Genomic DNA, 6,591 nt, shown 5'->3' on the forward strand with positions numbered 1-6,591 from the left:
ATGGGAAATGAGGACAGGTGGTAGGCAAGACTTGCATTTGTTGTTTGTTGCATTTTACTAGCCTCTGCAGAAATGGGATGGACAGGAGAGGGGGAAATAGAGTGGCTAATTCCTGATTTTGGGGCAGATGAATGTGATGTTTCCAAAGGTGCCTCGGATGGAGTTTTGACAGTGCAGGTACTGTGATGGAAAAGGAATGTGTGTGCCCAGTGTTGCCAGTGTGTGGATTTTGAGCGATTCCTGGATCATGAGGTTGCCGAAGTGTGCAGGAGAGCAAGGAATACATCATGACATGGGGATTTTGACTACAGGCTGATTTGGGTGCAGAGAGGTGGCTTGTGTTGACATCATGCTTTGCCCACTCTGCAGCATCTAAGTGGTGACTTAAAAGGTTGTGATCTACTGAATATTGTGGTGATTCACTTTAATGGAAATGATCTGGGCCTTATTCATGGTGTGCACCTCATACAATGTCTGAGAGCAAATTCGGATCACATCAGAGATTTGTGTCCAAGAGCTGTGATAGTTTTCTCTAATTTGTCTGCGCATCTGCATAATTGCTAAAGCAACAATATGAAAACTATTAATAAGTGTTGGAAGAACATTAGTCTGAAGATTGGAAGGTTCATGGCTCCTCAGAAAATGTGTTTCTCAGAGATGGGATGCATCTGTTGGACGGGTCAGAGGATCTTTCTCTCAAAAGTAAAACTAAGTGTTTTGGAATAGAAATCCAGCCTTGTCACAAACTCCACCATCCAACCATTATGAAACATGAGCAGGAACACCATTCCACTGTAACATAGTCATCCTTTGCTCCAGGCACTGCATGTGAGTCCAGTTATAGGAGGGAGGGAAGTAAGAGCAATAGAAATGTTTGTATACCAGGGAGCAAAGACTTCAGAGGGATGCATTCCCTGCTTGCGGGGTGTGTGTGTGCGTGTGTGGGTGTCTTAATTTGCATAGGCAACCTTAACTGTGCATTTCCTGGTTTTCAGATGTTTGAGTTTTGCTCAACTCAACGTTCTGCAGACATACCACCAAGCCACCTTGACTCTGCACTAACATAGGTTTTTGACACTGAATATGATAAAAAAAAGGTAGCCAAGCCAAGAAAACTGGTTCTGCCCCTGTGGACTGATAACTAAGCAACATATCACTTGGTGGGGGACTTTGCTCACCTGATGAAGCTGGTCAGGGGTCACCTGACAAAGGGGACTGGAGGTTATAAAAGAAAGGACTCTCACTGGCTATTCTGTGGAAAGAGCAGAAGGAGAAGCTGGCTACAGAACAGAAAGAGACATTGTATGATTTGGAGGAGAATTTTCACAGGGACAGCAAAAGACACATCTCTGACACCAGGGCTACTCCCTTGCCAAATTTTAAAACCCTGTTCCAAAGCATGGAGGTGCTAGAGTTTCTCAATGAAACAGGTGTAAGAAGTTTTTTAGTTTAGGCAAATGAAGTATTTTCCCCCAACTTCGTGCTTGGAAATGGCTGAACTATTTTAGCTGAAACTTTAGGGAAAAAAATCAGCCTGAGGCAGAAACCTGGCATGAAAAATTTCATCCTGAACAGTAAAAGTTATGCAGTTTTAAGGAACTGAAAATAGAACAATCAAATGGAAACCATGGACAACTTTAACTATACCTATGTCACCTATAATAATGAGAAAAGCATCAAGCATGTAACAGCAATAACAAAATAAGAAAATAAAAACTGGTTTAATCTTTCTAATAGCTGCAAATCTTAAACCCAAAAGATGTACACATGGCTGGATCATACAGCTTTCACTCTAGAAAATTTTATGAAAAATGTACATATATTTAACCAGTATTACCAGAGGTGATGATAAAAACAAAAACAAAACAAAAAAAACCTGACCCTCCTCTTACTAAACCTTCTACAGGGAAGATGTAATTGCCATAAATAATTTAAAAGGCCTGGAAGTCAGATATTTCCAACATTATGTAATTATTACAATCCAAGTAATTTTTTTTATGCTGAGTATATAGTTGCTCTCAGTTGTACAGCTGATTGTTTTGCCTACATGTGCGTATGTAGCTTGTACAGACGTAGGAGTTCCACCCTACTTGTTTGTTTTTCATTTTTCCTGGAAGCAGGAATACGTGTTGCCAAAGTTGAATACAGTATTTTTATATCTGTTTACTTTTCTCCTTGATGTACAGCTGTTGTTAAACAGGAACTACTGCTTGTCAGTAATTGGTTAGCTTGTTACAAATACATTAATTAATTGTTACTACTCCCGCTAACAAATTCATGTGATTCATTGTGTCATATTTCAGAATTAGGTAATTAGTTATCTGGAAAAACAGCAACAATCTAATTTTATACACAGTGCAATAGAAAGAGAACCTGAAGAGAACCTGAAGAAAACCCTGCTAAAGACCTGGTTTTACAGTCCTTTCACAAGCAAAAATGCCTGTATCAGGACTTTCAAGACTGCCCTAAACAGAGAGTTTCTTCACATCTCTCCATCCTCCTGTAATTACCCCTTGGAACTTCCCAAATTTTTCTTAACCCAGTGTTCTTTTCTTTGCTAAGGGCTAGATTGTACCTTTAGGCATAATCCCGAGCAAGTGTGAAGCATAAACTGCACCACCACAAAAGTAGGCATAATTTCCTCCTTGTTTTCTCTTGCTTCAGGGCACCTCATACAATATATGAGAGCAGATCTGGACCACATCAGAGATTTGTATCCAAGAGCTGCAATAGTTTCTCTGATTTGTATATGTGTCTGAATAATTGTGCTGTCCAGTGTGTTAGGCAGGCAGAGGCAAAGTTCCATCCACAACATCTCATCTACCTGCTTGGGAGGGGAGAGTGGCATTTGTGCAGCACCCACTTAGCCCTGTGGGACCAGACCCAAGATCTAGTGAGCTCACACAAGGATTATAAGTGGGGGCTCTTACTCTCTCTTACACTGCTTTGCAAATGTGGAGTCCAAGTTACAATCTAGCCTAAATGTTGTCTTTGGGAGAGTAAATTCATATATAAAAATATATATATATATATATATATGCATAAATTTGTCTCTGTGTGTGTATACACACAAACACACACACACACACACATATATATTTGCATTGATTGACTATATAATCAATAGATCTAGATAATACTTAGTCCTGCCTTGAGTGCAGGGGACTGGACTAGATGATCTCTCGAGGTCCCTTCCAGTCCTACACTTCCATGATTCTATGATCTATATATGCATTGATTTATATATAGAGAGAAATCAATGCATTCCTGAATATTTATTACTTAATTTGAATATACTGTTTATGATGTTTAACACTTTCACTGACTTTGTCTCTTATAGTACTATCCTAACTTTGGCATTCCTAATCTCAAAGTTATTATGTTACTAACAAAACTGGTTCCAGAACACTGAATTTACTGGGCAATATAAGATTTCAATCATATGCATTTTGCAGGTACACTGTTTTGCATCACAGTACATCAGTTATAAAGAAATTCATTCTTGAGATTAAACTATTATTTATTTTCTCCTATATCAGGGACATGGAGTGGATTTAATAAATCACATCAGCACAAAGTTAATTATATTTACACTTGAGTGTCAATATTTTTTGTGACTTAGGAATAGCAAATCTTGCCCTGTGGTTTCCATCCATTTGGATGATTGGAGTCCATATGTTACACAGAATGCCAGTTAATACTGTGTGACACAATTCATGCTAGTAACTTGGATTTAGGAGATGTCAACAGATTTTAAGCACATACTGAATATGACATATTTTTGATGGCACATTCCAGTTTTTCATCCTATATGATGTAAAAATGAATGGTGTGAGAAAAAATATCCTTGTTCTGAAGTTCACTAAGGCAAGTTGCAAAATAAAATCATTGTTTCTCAAAGGGACCCTGCAGACTTCAGAATGGCCTTTTCTGCAATCATGGGACCCTATACTACACTGCAATTTTGAGGCAGTCCTGTTCAAGAGTTGCAGAAAGATGGTAGTTTTCGAGGGCTTTTTCCCCTTCAAAATGAACATTCTGTTAGTATACAGGGGAGTTTTCCATACCAGTTTTGGTGTACATTTAATGTAACATGCATTCAGTTTTTCTTTTTTTCCAGGAGATAATTATATACTTTTCAGGCAAACATAATAATTTCATTTTTAATAATGATGTGTTATTCCAATAATACTTCTGTGATACAGAATTGTAATAGCTATCAAATATGTTTTGCTTCCAGATCTTTCTTCAAGGCCCAGAGTTAGGGAGACTAGCAACCAAAGTCCTGATGATCCCAATCTAGCCCCAGTTCCACCCACTAATCCTAGTCATAAATCTAAATCTAAATATGATTACTGCATGTGTAGAGAGTTTGCAGATGTCAAATTCATCTGAGAATCAAGTTCTGACAGGAAATGAAAAACAAGAAAATAACCCTGAAGTGGACTCTAATAAGACTAAAATTTGAATTTTTGATCTCTTTTCATTTGATCCTCTTTAATGCTTAATACTGCATGTCAAGACAGTGTCTCCTATGTAAAAGAGAAAGTTAGCTGACAGAAAATGATAGTAAAAGGTTATATAATATTTTTAATCATATAGGAATGAAAAATGAAACTAAATTTAGTGATTATTTTTTCATACTCATACTACTTAATATGATTATACAGAAATTATTAAAATCTGTTCTGAGGTATGAATAGAAATACCCTAGTTGGCCACTGACTGTGAAGCCAAGCAGTAAGTAAGCACTGCAAGAGGCACTGTAAACATTATTACATCATATGATTCCATTTCACACATAGCACATGTTGAGTTATTCTTTATCAAATTATCCAGCTCCTCAGATCATTGTTGTCTGCATTCATGAAAGATATGGATTGTTAGTCCTGGAGCCTGAGGTTCAGATAGATTGTAAATTCTCTGGGGCAGGGACTCTCTGTGTGTATTTGTACAGCACCAAGCATAATGGTATCCTCATCCATATCTTGGGCTCCTAAGCACCGTGATAATACAAATAAATCATAATAATCATAGTCTTACAGTCTTCCTGACACTATCCTGCCATTAAGGCTCATCCCCATTCTGAACACTCAACCTCTAAGAGTGAGAAGATGTTTCTATAAATATATTCATTTTGGTAATCTCAGAAGCAAATGTTCACTGTTAAAGACCATCTTGTGAGAAATTCTTTTACTGGCACAGTTGGTGTAATGTCTGGTAATATTTGTAAGAGCCATTAAAAAATGAAAAGGCAGCTTGTTCTGAGAGGTTAGGTCACCCAGTCCCTGTTAAATGCATTCTATTGATTTAACATGGTTTTCCATGGTTGGTCTGATTTGGCCAGATGGAAGTTAGGTATCCTGCGTGGATTAGCAGTTTTTTTAACCATGCTGTGATACAACACACACACACACAGACACCACACACATACACACAGATCATTTTGGCCTTGCAGGTCATTTGGTAATCATCCAGACATAATTCTGTAATAGTGCTAGGCAGGAGTAGTGGCCATGGAGTAGTGACCCACTACATTCTTTGAGGAAGTGTTCTTCCCCACCCTCACTTTCCCCTGTGGAGTTCTGCAGCAGCTAGCTGAGTACTTGCTAGGCACTGGAGGCAGCACTTGGACCCTTGTTTTATAAAACTTTAACATACATTCCTTACATATGTGTGTATAAGATGACCTGGATAGAAGATGATCCCTAATTTAGGTCCTAGTCCAGCAAACATTTAAACACATGAATTGAAGTCAAAGGTCTGCTCACCTGCTTAAAGTTAAGCATGTGCTTACATGCTTTGCTAGTTTGGGGCCTAAGGGTACCTAAGGGTACGTCTTCACTACCCGCCGTATCGGCGGGTAGCAATCGATCCCCGAACGTGCTCACCGTCGACTCCGGAACTCCACCAGAGCGAGCGGCGGTAGTGCAGTCGACGGGGGAGCCACGGCCGTCGATCCCGCGCCGTGTGGACCCCAGGTAATTCGATCTAAGATACTTCAACTTCAGCTACGCTATTCACGTAGCTGAAGTTGCGTATCTTAGATCGACCCCCCCCCCCCAGTGTAGACCAGCCCTTAGAGTCCAAACCTGATGCAGTTGAAGTCGATGTAAATTTTGCCATTAACTTCAAAGGAGCAGGTTCAAGTATTGGTGACCCTCATATAAACTGAACTCCCCAAAACTTACTATGATAGGTGGTACAGACCCTTTGGGGCTCTCTCATGGTCCTGATATAACCCTATTACAGCTTTGCTAATAAAGAGAGATCTCATCAATGCAGATATTGAGACAAGAGAGCTGTGGAGGAATCTTGGATGGAAGGAGTTTCTCACGTAGCTCAGGGGAGTTGAGAAAGAAGACTGATCCCTTTGGAGCCTGATTCACTTGAGGAGTTTATAAAGCCCTGATCCAAATCTCACTGAATTTGTTGGAGTCTTCAAATTGACTTCAGTGGGCTTTGGCTCAGATCCAAAGAGAGGGAAGCCTCTAGTGGAGGAGGGACCTTCTGTGCATTTCACCAGGAAGTTAGAGGAGTCTTCTTGGGAAACATGATGAGGAAGCCCTATTCAGTTGATGGTTATTTGCT

The sequence above is a fragment of the Trachemys scripta genome, chromosome 1 (genome assembly GCF_013100865.1).
Source record: "Trachemys scripta elegans isolate TJP31775 chromosome 1, CAS_Tse_1.0, whole genome shotgun sequence".
NCBI lineage: Eukaryota > Metazoa > Chordata > Testudines > Emydidae > Trachemys > Trachemys scripta.